Genomic DNA, 17,286 nt, shown 5'->3' on the forward strand with positions numbered 1-17,286 from the left:
GAACTGATTGTTGTGTGGTCCATACAACTCTCCACAACTTGAAGAACCCAAAGCTCCATCAATATAGACACTCTTTTTTCGGTCTGAAATCTTTCAAGTATAGTGTGCGAAATTGCGAGAGTTGTAAAACATGATGAAAGGATACGTCTCTATTATATGCACATTAGATCGGGCTCCCCCGAAATAAATCATAAATAACGGTGTGATTATAATGATAAAAGTTGTGCGACAATGAAAATCAATAATGCTTAAAAAAGAAAACTAAAATCAAAATCAACTGGCCCTTCTCCCCCGCCAAAACACAACGAGAGAGAGAGAGAGAGAGAGAGAGAGAGAGAGAGAGAGAGAGAGAGAGAGAGAGAGAGAGAGGACCACCACCAGACCAACCAACCGGCCACCGACGATGGGGGGACAAAAGAGAGGTTGTTTTATACTCCATTTATGTGCTCGTAGCTAGCATTATTGAATGAAAATATAGGAAACCTTGGAACTGAGTCCGTGTAGTGCAGGGTGGCTTTCACTAAAAAGTTTGTGGCTGAACACGATAGTATAGAATAGGTATAGGCATTCGAGGGATGATATAAGCTTATACATCATCTCCGTGCAAATAACTTGAACACCATTCACTTCTTTTTCATTGCAGCCAAGAAACTTCCATTATCTCCACCACTATTTTCTCCATCATTACGAGCAAGTAGATTTATGTTAAAAATGCACCGAAATTTCCTGTAACATGTAGCTAGGATCGTGTTGCTACGGAAACATGAACTCGAGTATGAATCTATTTTTTGACTCCCGCGATTTTATTTGCATCATGGACTTGTGGAGCCATCTTTGGAGAAAAAAGAACAATGACGGGTTCAGGAACACCGAAAGTAGATTTAGCTAGTTAACTTCATCAACTAAAGGGTACACGTAACGTAAACAATACTTCATGCAGTGGTACATCGTACACTTGCTTACATGAGTTGCAGCATAAGTTGGAATTAAGGCTGAATTAAACAAACCAAACTGTTCAAATTTGAGCTTTTGTTCGCTCGTTCAAGATCTACTTGTTACATTTATAGTCCGAGTTGGAATCTACCATTCACTAATATAAGATGCTCACGAGGGCATTGAGGCGTGTTTGGATCATGAATCTATATATAGAAGGGGTTAACGAAGAGAAGGGAAAATATAAACGATCAAAAAGTGAAGAAGCTAAAGGTACATAGACGAATTTTCCATCATTTTCCTTTTCCTCAATAAACAACGCGGGAGATTCATGATCCGAAACAAGTTCCCTCAAGCCATTCGGACGTGTTGAAGTTGCCGGAAATGCTTTTGCGCCGGTGCGTTGCTTGCAGCCGCGGCATCATCTCCCTCACCCTCAACCATAGCCATCTCGCAGTTGGAGTTCGCAGCAATGGAGATCTGATCATCAGGAGGCGAGCAGAGGAGGAGAAGAACTTTCAGAGCAGAGGTGAGAAGGGGATTCGAGGAACAAAACAGTGCGAGTCGTTGCAGATTCATGGCTTCTTCTTTTTTCTCTTTTCTTGCTAGTTGCTCACGAGATGTGGTGATCAGTGGAATTTAAGTCAGGAGTCATGACTATATAGGCGGCTGGCTGGACTTGTAGTTGGAGTCTCCATTTGCGTGGTAACCAAGTCAAGGTAAAATCGACCTGTTTGAAAGTTCGTCTAGCCTACTCTTTTGACATTAATAATCCAGGAATTAGTTTTCCCTGACTAGCCTACTCTTTTGACATTAATAATCCAGGAATTAGTTTCCCCGAACCTCTCTACTTATGCATTTTTGGCAGTTAAATTGCGTGAAAATCTTTCACCTGATTCAACGACCGAAAATGCACCGGATGAGAGAAATTTGGTCGCAGACGTGGACTCTAAGCTCTAGTTATAATGGATAATGGATGGTGACTCACTTCATGAATGGAGGATTGGCTAGGGGTGTAATTCCTCCTTTCACTACTGACAGAGAGAATTAGAGTATAGGAGGAGATGTGGGCATTGTCGGCCATAACGCACAAAGAAGTATGGATATGGAAAAAGGGTTCCCCTAACTAATATACTACTACTTTTCAACTTAAAATATTCTCGTTTTGGGAAGGTTTGCAAAAGCAGCTCGAGATTCGACTTGTTAAAAGACTCGATTTAGCTCGATTTGATAGGAAATCAAGCAGGGCCGGCCTAAGAATTTTTAGTACTCAAGGTTTGATAAAAAAGAAAGAAAGTGTGTCCTTGAAGAACAGGCCGGTCCAACAATCACAATATTGGAGTTGGACACTTGAGCTTATGGGACGGTGGATTGGGTTAATTCATTACCTCCAATTGGGAAAGTGATGACCTATGACGTATTTTGATAATTAATACCCGCCAATAATATTTTCAGTATTAACAAATGTTTTTAGCATGTTATTGGCCAGTATTAATTATCAAAACACATCATTGACTGTCATTTTTCCTCTCCAATTGGGCATTTTTTTTCCCATTCTATTGGGCTTAAAAAGTGCCATACTCAAATCCAAGTACTAAAAATATTAGATTGTCCCTAAAATTTGGGATTTTTGGAATGCCCAAAACCCAGGCCTCTTGGGTCTTGTGCTTGGGCCGGCCCTCTAATTGAGTCGAATTCTTTAGAGTGCAATTTTGTCTACCCTCCTTAAAAGGTGTGAACATTATACTATCTCTTATTGGTTTAAATAATGTGGACCTCGTCACTTTGATATAATGCTTACCATGCAATATACTTTTTGGTAAGCATATGAAATCACTTTGTGATGGAGAGTCCACGTCATTTCAACCAATAGGAAGGAAGGTAATATTCACTCCTTTAAGCGGAGGATGAACAAAACTTAACTCCGAATTTTAGGTTCGTATAGTAAACGAGCCAAGCTCAAAACTTTAAACTCAGACTTATTTGTATAGTCTCGGCTCGTTTACATGAACATGTACATACCAAAGGGATACAGTAAATTTAGGAACCATAATTAGGAAATTACTAGTATTTGTACAAGATACCCAACACTTTTTTACTTGAAACAGGCTAACAGCCAAAATTTGAATCCATATTATGTTCTTTTTACTCGTTTGAAAACAAATTTTCAAAAACAACTTTTTCAAAAACCCGCTTTCTCTCGTAATTCTCGCACTATGTTTGCGCTCTCAATTCTCGCTCGCAATTCTCACACTGCGTTTACACTCTCAATTCTCTGCGTTTGAGCTCAGTTCTCTCTCGCAATCCTCATACCACGTTTGCACTTTCAATTCTCAGTGTCCCGAAGTTTAGTAGAGTATATGTAACTTAGAGCGAACCCCATGCGAACCGCTGTCCAAACCCGTACGGTCCGGTGAATACAATACTCCTATTTAGTCGAAAAGAAACGGAATTGGAACGGTTCAATGCATACTGATCGTACGTGAAGCTCTTCTGATTGGGAAATACAGTTGAATCGATCTACCATACTTCTGTCCTCCTCAGGTCTCTCTCTTTCTCTCTCTATTGTTTGTTTGTGAATTTTATACGCACACAAGTCCATCTATTAGATTCCATCTATTAAGAATTAGTTTTCTTAGATATATAAAGTCTATATTTTTCTTAGATATATAAAGTCTATTTTAAAAAGTTCATAGTAGGCGTAGTACACTTTTTCTTATTATAGGATATGGTACCTAAACCGGATAGAGTACCTAAGGTTTAAGCACTTTCATAAAATTTTAGAGTGTACTTTCTTCTTATAGGATTTTAGTGGTTTAAGCAATTTAATAGAATTTAAGGTTTTAGAATAGGGTACCCTAGGGTTGAGAATACGCGCGTGGACTTCTGGGCTTATTAAATTTCTATACCAAATCTCCCATGAATCTATTCGTTGTTTCTTTTAGTTTTGTTCTAGCATCTGTCTTGTTCATCTTTTAATAACTTTGATTCGATTATGACGTCAACTTGAGCTTTGAAAAAGGGTTGTTCTTGTAGCCTTTTCCATGAACAATGAACATATGCCACAGTTGCGTAGCCAGGAATTGACATTAGTAGGGGCGCCTATTACCTGGAATTTCAAGAAAAAAAATTTCTATAGCCAACAATAAGATAAGAAAAAACAATTGCACTCAAGACAAGAACGAGTTGAATATGTCCGTCTAGTTTGTCTCATTTATTTATTTACCTTTTCAAGGAAAAAAATATCATCTATAGTGAACTTGTCACATATATTTAGCTTAAATAACTCACTATTTTTTTAGAAGTTTAGAGGAGAAGAATCGAAATTGTAACAAACTTGCCTCATTCCAAAAAGGACCAATAATAAGCAAATAATAAGCAAACAAGTCCTCATTATTGTGCTTATGTTTAATAAATTCTTCTCTTGAATTACCAATCCGTTATGTTTTGAAGAAGGTGTTATGTTCCGAAGAAGGAAACGGAATGTTTGAACCCTAAAATAAATGTATTAAAATTAAAGTGGGGCACATGCTCCCTCCGCCACTGCTTATTAAGTTCTGTAGTATTAGAAGGGACCACATGGAGTTAAATCTGCGCCCGGCTTGGGAACAGTGGGATTGGTCCCAGAAATTAGTCAAGGCGCACGTAAGATAGTTCAAATACTTTTAAGTATCTGGAAAAAAAACATGGAGTCAATCTGCCTTTGAGATGTCTCAGTGGGATTCATGAGAACCCTTAAGTGTTGGGTTGGGTTTGGGGCTTAGGAGCAAAAACACACAGTAGTATGTTTCAAATTCCACTTTTTCTTAGGTTCATGAAGTGAATGATTATTACACTTTAAAAAAGATTGAGTGATCTAATAAGCCATACCAAGGGATTTCAAGGCTGTGTATAAACGGACAGAAGGAATTGGGTACCTTGCAAGGATCTGAAGTGCTCGCAAATGTTAGCATTACAATACCCATTTCGTTCTGTCCATCAGCTTTCCTTTGTTAACCTTAAAATACCACTAAAAAAAATGTCTTGGATAATAGGAAGCTGAAGTGCAACAAATAAAAGAGAACCAACATAGAAGCAGAAAATCATATTTCAGATACCATACCTTGGTTTCTGTTGCTTGAAGTCAATGCTTCACTTTAAAATAGGAGGACAGGTCTGTAAACTCATTCAAGTCTTCAGAAAAGGGGGGAACCCTGTGGGGTACCCCTTCTCTGCCCTAGGTCCCTTAAAAATGTTGGCCTTAGAATCCCTTTCTAAGACCTTTGCGGCACACATGAAAAACTTGTCTATGAAAATGCAACGTCTACAGGATAAAACACACAAACAAAAACATAAGAGTCATATCTCAAGTACCATCAATTGTTTGTCTTTGGCGGCATGAAATGAACTCTTCCATTTTCACATACCATGAATGAGCGGTGAGCTCTCTCAATTCTTTAGGGCGGGGGAGCCCTGTGAGGTACCCCTTTTCTTGGTCGTTTGACTTTCGGCTCTGGTGGTGGTGGTGGTGGTGGGCTATGGATAGCAAGAAATGGAGGTTCCATTTCATTTGTCTTTATTGAAAACGCTTGGACCTGAAAATTATAATATAGAAGGTGAACATGCTGAATAGATGTTTCAATAGAAAAGGAATGAAGTGAAATCGATTCAATCCGTTCTTTTCCTTTTTACCTTGCAAGCAATGCAGCAATAGCGGTTTGCATTTGGGTGGAGTAGAACCCTCTTGCATGTGTCACATGCAGCTTCTTCACTTGTCAGTGAGCCAGAGTGGGGAAGAGGATTCAGAGCTATCACCAATTGCTTGTTACACCTGTATGCCTGAAGTTAAAAAACAGATGCCACTTGGTAAACTCTAATCAGATTGGTAAAACGAATCGAACTATCTACTGCTAAATGAAGCACAAATAATCATTGTGTTAAATGAAGAAAAAACTTAAAAGTCGAACTAAGAAAATGATGTGAATCATGAATGTTGTTGTGTGTTAAGCATTGTTTTTCATTAGCAGCAGCATTTTAGATATCTATAAGAAGATTGCAACTTATTTAGAATCTTAAGTAGATAATGTATGTAACTGCTGGTAACAATGTGAACCAGTTTTTCAACAGGGTGATTCCACCTCTTGTCTGTTACTCTGGTTGCAGTGCAGTGCTACTTAAGTGCTAGGAGTCAGTGCCAGCAGTCTTCCAGATACATGTAGGAATTATGATCAGTTGTAAGTTCACCGAATCACATTCTTCCACAGCAAGAATTGAACTTTGTCCTTGATTTACATTCATGATGACGCAATTTGGTGGCATAGTATCAGCTACATAGTGTAGTCCATCTAAAGGTTAACTTTCAACAGCCAATCCATTCATTCAGACCGTGTTAATTATGAAGTGGTTATATAATTTCTCTTTGAGGATTTAGTGGTCTTTCTGGAGTATGAAATCCTTGGGAACTGCGATCCATGTATCAGTTGGAGACCATAAATTCCTTGCTTTTTACCATAGAGTAGTAGAAGTTTTTTCTCTTAGATGTTGAACTCTGATTCTGATGTGAGAGCACTATCTAGAGTTTTCTTGCTAGATGCATGACTTAGCAGGCTAGGATAGTAGCAATATATGTCCTTTCTACTCTTATCATATCTCTTGTTTTGTTACTTCTTTTAATCATGTTCAAACAATGGGATGCCAAGTATCTGTATAGACTAGTTCAATAATGAATGAAAGTCTCTAAAAGCACAAGAAAGTGATATAAAGAGCGTAAACTCCATGCTGGCATTGAATTTCTTTCAATCCTTGTCAAGGGACGTAAAGTTCATCACATCATATGACAACTCAAGCTTTTAAGATGAAGATACTGTTAAATGCTTTTTACATGAACATGTACCGCTCTTATCAAGTATAGAAAAATTCAGGTAGACTTAACGAGGTAGATGACCAAGAAAGGTTGTCCATTGGAGCTTTTAAGTATAGGAAAAGTACCTGAATATTTGAGCAATCAATATGTTTCTTCATTTCATTCAAGGGGACAACATCCTTGTAAACATGTCTATAAAGTTTCAGTACTTTGTGTTCTGCATGAGAACCAACATCTATGCAATGGCCACAGGCAGACAAGTTACAGTCGATGCAGTAATTGTTTAGCCTATTCTTTGGGGGCTCGTGAATTGCACAAGACCCAAAAAAAGTTCTTTGTAGAAAAAGTTCTAGCCACTCCGGTTTCCCCCCATGCTGGATTGCACGTACATCCTACAAAGATAATTCCTTATTAAACAATAGTGTAAAATCAGTACAAAATTTAAATCGAGAGGGGAGATCGAGATTTTAGGAACCATTGTTCACAAACTTGATCTCTACAAGGATTAGTGGCGACGATGAGTACGTGCTACTTTTTTCACTATGGTGCAGCAATAAATGATGTTTCATGTTAGGATTGATTGATTATACACAGTTTCTAAACAATAAGTTGAGGAGTTACGGTGACAGCAGAAATGTTTTTGGCAGTCAAAATGTAAATACGCTTTATTTTCCTGTTGTTTTAGGAAAAAATGTCCTATATTTGTACATGACTGAGATGTTACCTTTATGCGTTATGAAGACACAACTTCGTGGATTTTGATATCGAGATTGGAGTGAATGTTCCTCTAGCTAGCCGCTGAGAACTAGGTTTGACTGTAGGTCTACATCGTTTTGTTTTTAACTTTTTACTCCTATTAACAAATTTTCTTTTGGGAAAGTAGTGTTCTTGTGTTGTCTACTATATTTTGGTCTAATGATAAATGTGTAAATTAGTGAGTTGGTCTGAAATAGGTCAGTTAATCATATTACTGCAACGCTCATAAAAGGTTGATATTGATTGTTAGACTTTATCCCCCTTCGCTCATCTAAGCCACCCAAACTTAGTTAATATATTCTAGAGGTTACTCAACGTATTGCCACTTGGTTTTAGGTTGGAACCCTCCAAGTAATCTAACATTGACTATTGATTATTCTGATGTACATTTTTGACAAAAAGGGAAATGTTGTGGTGTATTCCCCTTAGCCGTGTATTATCGAACCATATGTGAGGAAAATGTTTCTCTTATTTAGGAGTGGAGTCTCTTTATGGGTTGGAAGCTAAATTATACTTTAATACCATCTGTTAAAATGAAACTGATATGTTCTAATCAGTAGTTTAAGTTGGTCACTAGGCCTATACATTTAAAATTTGAAATCTTCAAATATGGATTCTAATAGAAAACTACTGAAGAGTCTATACCAGCCAAGTGTAAAGTAAACTTGTTATTTCCATATTAGGGAGAAAGTTAACCAAACATGATGAAGCATAAGCATTTAGCTTGCTTGACGTGAATGGTATTTCATTATAAGTTGACTACTGTACAAAAAGCCAAACTTGATGAGGCTTCTTCTAACAACAATAGATCTTTGTTTGTTTGCATCAACTAAGAAGCCCATGTCCAATAACTTCTTGGATGATATTTCAGTTTGTTGAATTACTAGTCATCTGTTCTTCTTTCTGATTTTTGCTTTGGTTAGATATGTAGTGGAAATGTGGAATTGATCTCAGGGGACCCAACACCCAAAGAAGGTGCTATCTACCCCTAGTACATGAAACTCTGAAAGATATAATGTTTGACTCTAACTTAAGTAACGGGAAATAAATCTTTGAGGAAGCTTTATGTAAAGGTAATTAATTAACAAAATTCGCCATTTGAAGTTGGCTGCAATTTATGTAGCAGCTTTAAGTAGGGTTTTTTTTGGAGGGTAAAAATGTTGTCCTGGCTATCATTGAGATAGCTTTCCTGGAAGTCCACATTTTGGTATGGCAGAGTGAGCGGGGACTTTGCCTTCTTCGTTAGCATATGAGACAGGTTCAATGAATCGAAAGTCAGAAGATGAAATTTCACCTCTTCCACCAATAGGGGCTGTTATGCGGCTGCAATGGCCCCTCTTGTTATTAGAAGCCAGTGTACGTCCTTTCAGGAGCTAGAGGATATGCATCTAAGGTACATTAATTAGTGTTTACAAGAGGCTTAATGTCGGGTTTTTAAATTTATCCATTCGAAGCAATTTGTCCCAAGGTCTCTCTTAAAGTCTGGATACTAGTTTTCGCTAAGGAAGTAAGGATAATATTTCTTACCACAATACCTGTGGCAACTAATGATATACCGTGGCAGTGCGCAGCTAGGTGTTGTATTTGTTTTTTTCTTTTAGCCAAATTTGAGTTTCTCTTTGTATTATTTTCTTTTTCTAAGTTATCTTATAAATCATTTTTAGCTTAAAGCTATCATATTTAACATTACAAACTTTAAAGAGAATGAGATGAGTAGATAACTGTTGAGGCATACTTATGGAGACGTGTTCTAGACGACTAGAATCAAACAGATGCATCAGTACAAGACTCATATTTATTTGTCCCCTTTTTCGTTAAGTTGGAAGTTAATCTTGTTGAAGGAATCTAAATGTCCGTGGCTCTGATGAATAATGGGTGGAAAAACCGGTATAATTGTTGTTCATTGTACTGAATAATAACAATGAACTGGGATATGTACAAATCACGAGATACCACTAACATTGTTGACTATTGCATTTTTTGAATGAAAATCTTAAAATGTGCTTTTCTTTACTTCTTTGACATATGAAGATTCACAGCTATTGTAACTGTCACCCCATTGTAGCATAGTTGTCTATGTTAGATGATCCTTTCAGGATCACACTTCTAAACCTTGTCTACAATAATCACTTGTAACGGGGGAAGAGGTAAAAATTGTATGCTATTTTTCAAAGTATAAAAAAAATTGGTACATAGCTTTCCCTTCTCTATTCAAGTTCACCTCTTGAAAAAACTAATTTTGAAGTAGAGTTGTCTCCTTTAATCAAATAGAACCAAAGATTCACGAATAATTGAAGGATTTGCTAGGTTTTGTAGAAGTTACTTGGTAGAAGATCTATAAAGATTTGTGTGTAAAACTTAGGTACCTGGACCAAGCTAGAGGAGGCCATTCTCCTTTAGTGAAGTTGACACAAGTTTTGTGCTCCTTTTGGTGTGACTTGCAAGGGATGAAAGGATAATAAGGGTGCGGGACAGCGGGAGAGTACGAGTGTTTAAAGCAAGGGAAAATGATCTTTTGGAGTTCCCTTTCCTTGTTCCCAACAAAAGGAATAGGGAAAGGGATTCTTGTGGGAAGAGGAAAAGAACAGAGGAAACTCTCAAAGACTTTGCCTCACTAGCCTTGGAGCTGCTTTTAAACTCTGGTTCATATCTCTTTACTCTTACCCTCCAATTGAATCGGCTATATACTCAAAGATAGGAATGAAAAACTGGAAAATGATCCTTTCGTTCGTCCTTGCTCAATCAAACTTAAAAATGTTGAAAGATATCCTCCTTTCTATAGTGATGCGCGGTTAAGTTTTTCTTATCTTCCTTTCCTTCTATTGAACAAAACAAAGGATTAGCTTCCATATAGATATTGTCACACCCCACTCCAGTGAGACCTGGGTCCACATAGAGTAGCTTGACATGCAACAACTCACTGGCAAATTTGAAAAGGGAATCTGTCTTAACTATGAGCAAATGATGAAGTGTTGCCACTCTGCCTTTATAATCTTTTGTCTCTAAACTTAACAAGCAACCATAACATCCACCTAACTAAGGTAATTATAAGATCAATAGAGAAATTTAGGGAATAAGGATTGTCCAATTTGAGCTTTAATGAAGTTTGTCGATTTTTTTTTTTTTTTGATCCTCGAGTTTGTCCAAGTTTGAGCTCAAACTTTTTTGCTAGTTGAGTGTCTTGGGATGGTTTGACTAGTTCTTTTCACTAATTTTTTAGTTTCTACTAATATCAATCAGCATTTTATTCGTTTTAGGTTTAAGTTTGAAAAGTTGAATACATTTGAAAACCATAGGGGCGCTTAGTAAGGTGTAACTAACATAAAATTGCATACTCATTAAAGTCATGTTTTTATGCAAGGGTAACTATGCCTCGTTGTTAACGATTGCCATCAGAGCACCTAATAAGGAGTAATTAATGCATATTAAATTCATTACCAGGAAAGCATTTTTTAGTAAATTCTCAAGTAGCCTTATAATGTTATACATATGTGATTAATTACACCTGGTGAGTTATAGTTAATATGCAGATTTAATTCCTTAGCTGGCAAACATGCTTTACTAAGTTCTCTATTTAGCTGGTATACAGAAGCACAGATACAGATACTTGCATGCATAAACACATCATTTTTTCAGAAATTAGGACACGAACACATTGACGTTGATATAAGCATACACATGTATATTGCAGGAAGATGTTATAAATTCATACGAAAATGAAAATATTATTTATGTCAAATTAGGGGGAAACACCAAAAATACTATTAACGTCCTGAAACTCACTAAACCATAAACTAAGCATCCAAGGTTTCAACTTATTGGATTGCATTATGACCTCTTATTTGTCCTTAAGATGTCCACATATTATCCTCAAAACATTCTAGCGTGTCTCCAGCGTCTCCGACTAAAAGAAATATTATCAGAACATTGAAGACGTATTAAGTTTGTCTGACTCATGTGTGGAGCGTGTCTTGCCGTGTCCGTGTTCGTCATGTGTCGCCGGTAGACGTGGTCGTGCTTGCAAGTATCACATATAATGCTGTTGAGCCTTACCAAGTAATTGTGAAAAAGGTAAAGACATTAAATAACATCTATTTTGTATCACTAAGTAGCATCTTAATCATTCTTTGCTAAGTTCTCTAATTAGCCTCCATTCAAATAACATATACGATCTTTTTACACCTTACCAAGTATTTGTGAATCTGGTAATACATTAAATTTAATCTATCTTACAAAGTTAAGTAGCATCTGGAAGTAATATGACGATTAAATTAAGAGAAAAGAAACGGTTTTACCTTTTTGCTTCATTTAGGTTTACAATTTATCTTTTCTGTTACCAGGGATAAAAATATTTAGTTATACAAGATTGAGGTTTAAGATATTGTGGAACGAAATAGCATTAGGGCATTGTTTGAATTATTCGTTGTTTGAAATGTTTGAACAATTTATGGTTGGTTGGCTAGGCTTCTTAAGTGGCCTTGATTTAATTAGACAAACAAAAATTAAGTGGCATTGCATCACCTAGTTGTTATTTCTCAGGAATACCTTATGAAACTTTTTTTAAATTACAGATTTCAATGCAAGAGTTTCTTTGAGTACTAACAAAAACTGCAGTCATATAATTTGTACTCAGAAAATGCTTAGTGAATTGTTGTGAACATGGGTAACTCACTCAACTATTCAATGGAAGGTCTCATTAGGTGTTGACAAGTATTTAAGGAGCACCGTCTTGAAAATATGTGATACAGTATTCATGCATCCAATCACTACTGGGGACTTGTAATCTCCCATTAGAAAGAAAAGGAAATAGTTCTTCTAGTAGGCTGGAAATTAAAATGAATGGAAATTTCTGGTTGAACACTTTCTCACTGTTCAGCAGTTCACGCGGGTTTAGCCTTGTTCTTCCGAGGCTCAACTCGTTGTCTTAATGAGCTTCATGTAAGGCTACGGCTGAGATGGCTTGAAGTAATAAACAGCCCAATGAGCTTTCATTGGATCAAGTTCAAGCTTTTCATGGACCAACCTATACATTTGCAGCATTATAAAAATTTGTTCTTGAACTTCAATTGGTCCCTGTACTTTTGAGAAAACATAATTTTGGTTCAAGTTACTAAAAGATCATGAACATTTTCCTTTTAGTAAGTAGGATTTTTTGTAACTGACAAATATATGAAGGTCTCTAGTCGCCTGTTTCTTCATTCTAATGTCGAACTGTATTTAAGATAACTTTTTGGCCCACCTTTGCATATTCCTATTAGGCTGAAGTACTTTTTTCGTGGAACATGGACCCATCAAGGCATAACCTACTCCATTTTCGAAATCAATAAAAAAAAATCTGTGTTTTGACTAAACTTGAAAAGAAATTGTTTAACCAAATGGTAATTGGTGGTCAAATTGATTTTTTTTGGCTTCTAATTTGCACAATGGTTTTAGAAGTTGAAACCTACACACTTCTTGTGAGCTACCACGGGTTGTTAGGCAACCGATGTCCCTCTTCATTATAGTTTCCAATTTGAAGATTTTGTCCACTAAATTTACTTTTTGGAATGAGCTGCATGTAGAGGTGAAGGGGCCAAATGTTGAGGTGCAGAGTTGTGTGGCTTAGAGTTTTAGGAGAAGTTGGAGGACATGGAAGTTGGAACCTATGGGATGTACTCCAATTGCTATGCTTTCTCCCGAAAGGCATGAGTTAGGTTTTGAGGACTTCAGAAGTTTAGAAGTTGAAGGCACTGTCAGATGGAGGGAGAAGGGGTTAGACAAGAGCCTGGTGTAAAGGAACATCATGATTCAGTATGTTCTAGTCTGTTTTGATGTTCACTAAATTATAATGATGAAATTTTATTGATTCTATAAAAGGTTGATAAGAACTCTGGTATTGTGAAGTTACTTTCCCTATCCAATTATAGACGGAGGCTGTGCGATTGAAGGTCGACTTTTAGAAGTGATTGAGAAGATAAAAAAACTTGGTGAATGATATTGACTAGGGAAAGAGTTCAGAATTGGATGTAACAGCCAAATGATTTGAGAAAGTGTTTATAAAGGATAGGGAACTCAAGGGACTTCATTGCATGGTGAATTATAATGGAAGAAAGAGGAGTGGATCTTTTGAGGGGTGCGGCGTTGAGAATAGTACGGTTGGTGCTCGGTATGAAAACATATAAAGGCGTCTTAGTGCTTGTTGATACCCTCTACTACTAGTCTATGCTAACTCTATGCCAAAGAGTTCACTCCACCTCTGCCTAGTTTTTGTTCTTACAAAACGTTCCTAATCGTTTTGGTAAAATCACGTCCCTTAACTGACAACACCTTTTCAGCAGGCCATAGTCTCTTATTTTCTTGGCTTCTGCTGCTGTAAAGCGTTTTCATGCTTTGGTGGGTCATTTATGGGGCAGCATGTCAGTTAGTTAAGTTGTAAGACTGACAGTTAGCAACTTGTCTAAATATGGGTTGACATTGTTACTGTCAATCGTTACATGAAGTTAACCCATTATTCCTGACTGGTGGCGGCACTAACACTTGGTATTCTGTGCAAGAGGTCAACTCCAGGTCTTGCACTCTTAATATTCGCAAATTAGTTTTTAACACTTGTTTTTTTTTTGCAATGTTTTGCAAACTTGAAAGTCTTGCAAGTGCTTCAAATGGTGGCACATGGTTGATACTGGTGAAAACATAAGAAGCACCGACACTGCTATGGAGGAGGTGTATTGTGTAGAACTCCTGTGTTGTACACCGGCACTTCTTTAGCGTGTCTTAAATACAAATTGAATTCATAATATTGGACACTTTGGTGGCACTTCTTTCCTTCGAACATTACATAGGTGATGAATCTCTTAATTGTAGAACTGTCATGCATAAATTGGAACGCAACTTATGCACTCTAATTGTCTTTTGGTGGTGTCATAAGATAAATACATCATGCATTCATTATGGTACTTTGGAATAGCATTACGTTCATCATAATGTGATTGATTGGAACTTATGCACTCTCAATATTGTTCGGTGGTGTTATAGGAAGTCATTGCAGTAATCATTAACCATACAAAGAAACCCTTGGTCAAGCCCAGTTTGAGTCCAGTATCAGGATTTCTAAGTTGCTGAGAAAGGCCTATAAAGATAGTTATTGGTGAAACCTCCATGAGGCTAACATGAACATACATAAAAAAATGAATTAAAACAATGATGCTGCTTCTGCACCTTCAGAGTCCTGTGACAGAAACTGTAAAACCTTGTCAGAACATATTTGGAAATCCAACATGAACTCTGTGCTCCATTTGGTCAAAAAATAAAGGGTTCACAGATTTGTTCTTCTCTTCGCCTATTTTAACTTATTCGAGAAAGAGAACAAAATGGCATTTTCATCGCTGTCCTTCTATGATGAGTTGGCCTCCACATTCTGAGGTTCCATGAACATTGAACCCTCGTGATAGGTCATTAGAGATAGAGAGATGTCTATACAATGTGGTGTTTTGTTCATGGTTCTTGCATGCGCGAATAGCTTGTGTTCAAGATACACATCTTCTACACCACAAAATCTAGCAAGCACCACAAAATCTATGATTTCCTGTTATTTGGACCAGTTGTCATTTCATTATTTGGATCTCGCATATACTAAACTCGTTTGCACTTTTATGAGCAATTTTGCTTTTCTAATATTGTGAGGAAACATATTCTGCAAAGCAGATAGGAATCAAGAAATTAAACCAAACAATTGCATCCCCTACTTGTACAAAAAAATGCCACTGTTGGAGTCAATTTTTTGGACTAGAAATAGAGAAAAGCAAAAAATAACAAAATAGAAGCCTCTTTTGGAATGTAAACTGAAAGAAATTCCTTCTGTAGTCACCAAGAATTCTTCAATGGTTTCTCCAACAAAGCTGAAATGTACATCTCCCGGAGCTCTGCCCCTCGATCAAGCTTCGGCCCCACTACCCACTTCACCCTCTTGAATCCAATGCTATTGATAAGCGGCGCATAAACATCCTCCAACTGGTCACCCACGCAAAAGAAATGGTCGAGCCAAAATAACCCACCTGGCCTGAGCACCCTGTAGATGTCGAAAAACATGAAGTGCAACATCGTCGTTGGAATCCAGTTACTCATCACATGCATGGAGTGCACAATATCTAACGTGTTGTCAAAAAATGGAAGCCTCTGAGAAATGCTTATATACATAGGTATGACCCCTCTTGCTGCGATAAAGTTGTTGAAAGGACCATTTAAGTTCATAGAAGTAGTTATGATAGTAACGTTCCTTTCTTTCATTCTTATTGCAAATGTACCTACACCGCCTCCTATATCAAGCCCTATCCGGATTGTACCCGGCTTCTTTACTGCTAGTACTTCATCAATAGGAAAGTCGAGGTTGGTCCCGATGGTGGTCCATCGAACTTTCTCTCGGCCTAAAAGGTCAAAACAGTCTTTGCAGTCGTCGAACCCCTTCTGGGTCTTCATACGGTCGATGAGGCATTGGTAGTTTTTGCAAGTGTAGGCGGTCCAGACCACTGATTTATCTGACGGTGTGGTCCAGAAGCTAGTAGGAAGGGGGTATGGTTCTACATACTCCGGCGGAGCTGCCGAGCGGCAACGGCGTCGGGGAAGCGGCTCGCAGCCCTTGAGGAGGAGCTTCTGGGCAAGGAGTTCGTCGTCCGGGCAGGAACCATTGACTTTATATGTCATGTAGCGGCGGAGTTCATTTGGGAATAGGGTGCACGGGCGGCCCACCGGAGGGATGATATGGTCGGAATCCATGTTGGTGTTGAATCCGAATGGAAGTTTTTGAGCAGATGTGAAGGCTAGGAATTCTGGCGGCAGGTCTAAAGTATTTTGAGAATCATCGAGATTTGGGTGGATAACAGTGTGGGCAGTGGTGGTGGAGGCAGAAATAGTTGTGGCGGCGGTGTCGGCGGCGCAGAGAGAGCTAGAGGAATAGAAATTGGTGGAAAGGAACAAGGTGAGAAGGTTTGTGGATAAAAGGAGGAAAAGGTAGAACAGAGGGGTGGAGAGAGGTTTAGGCTTATGAGGTGACTCCAAGTGCTTGTGATACTGAACGACATGCATCGCTTAGAGTTTGAAGGTGGAAAAAATGGTGGTTGTATTAGGAGATGTAAGTGGAGAGGTATCTCCTCCTAATGGGTTCCTACTTATAGTCACTAGCCAGACAAACTTTTCTTTTTCCTCTTGTTTTTCTATTATTGATGTTGTGTAAGCATCTTCATTTTTTTAGTAGAAATTTGGTATTCTGAGATCACCTACCGTGTTAAACTAATCTTGGCAGGTACGGGAACTTGTGAAAGGTCAACACCGTGCAAAGCTCCATGAAGTCCCACTACACTAGTTTAGTGCTCTTCTCCTAAAAACAAGAACCAAGATCTTGTTTTCCACGACTATTGTAAGTAAGCACCTGTTTTACGCATTGATTATCTTGTTATATACTTCAGTTTCTATCTCTAGCAAGTTCTAGGTTAATGACTTCACAATATGAACATTGGATAAATTGTACATTTATTTGCAGATCCGCATTAGGAGGTGGATCTGAACATGTAAAGTCCGTGATAGTTCCAAACCGCGTAATCCCACATGCATTTCTGGTACCAATGCATCTGCTCATAAATTTAGCTTTGAAAGTCGTATAAAATTGCACGTTTGTGCAAAACAGAGGTGTTGAATTGCTAGTTCACTGGATTAATTCATCTTGTTTGTGACTCAAATTAATGTTTCGCATATGGTTGATGAAATTGGCTTGGTAGTTGGTAGCA

The 17,286-nt window shown here is 37.8% G+C and overlaps 1 long non-coding RNA gene across 1 annotated transcript; it reads left to right on the forward strand.

Annotated features, from left to right (window-relative positions):
- Positions 1–3,132: 3,132 nt before the first annotated feature.
- Positions 3,133–17,265, forward strand: LOC131298313 (uncharacterized). Its single transcript, XR_009190488.1, has 4 exons — positions 3,133–3,477; positions 6,040–6,146; positions 16,806–16,919; positions 17,043–17,265. It is a non-coding gene; the product is annotated as an uncharacterized LOC131298313 (long non-coding RNA).
- Positions 17,266–17,286: the final 21 nt, after the last annotated feature.

Source organism: Rhododendron vialii, chromosome 8a (genome assembly GCF_030253575.1).
Source record: "Rhododendron vialii isolate Sample 1 chromosome 8a, ASM3025357v1".
NCBI classification, from domain to species: domain Eukaryota; kingdom Viridiplantae; phylum Streptophyta; class Magnoliopsida; order Ericales; family Ericaceae; genus Rhododendron; species Rhododendron vialii.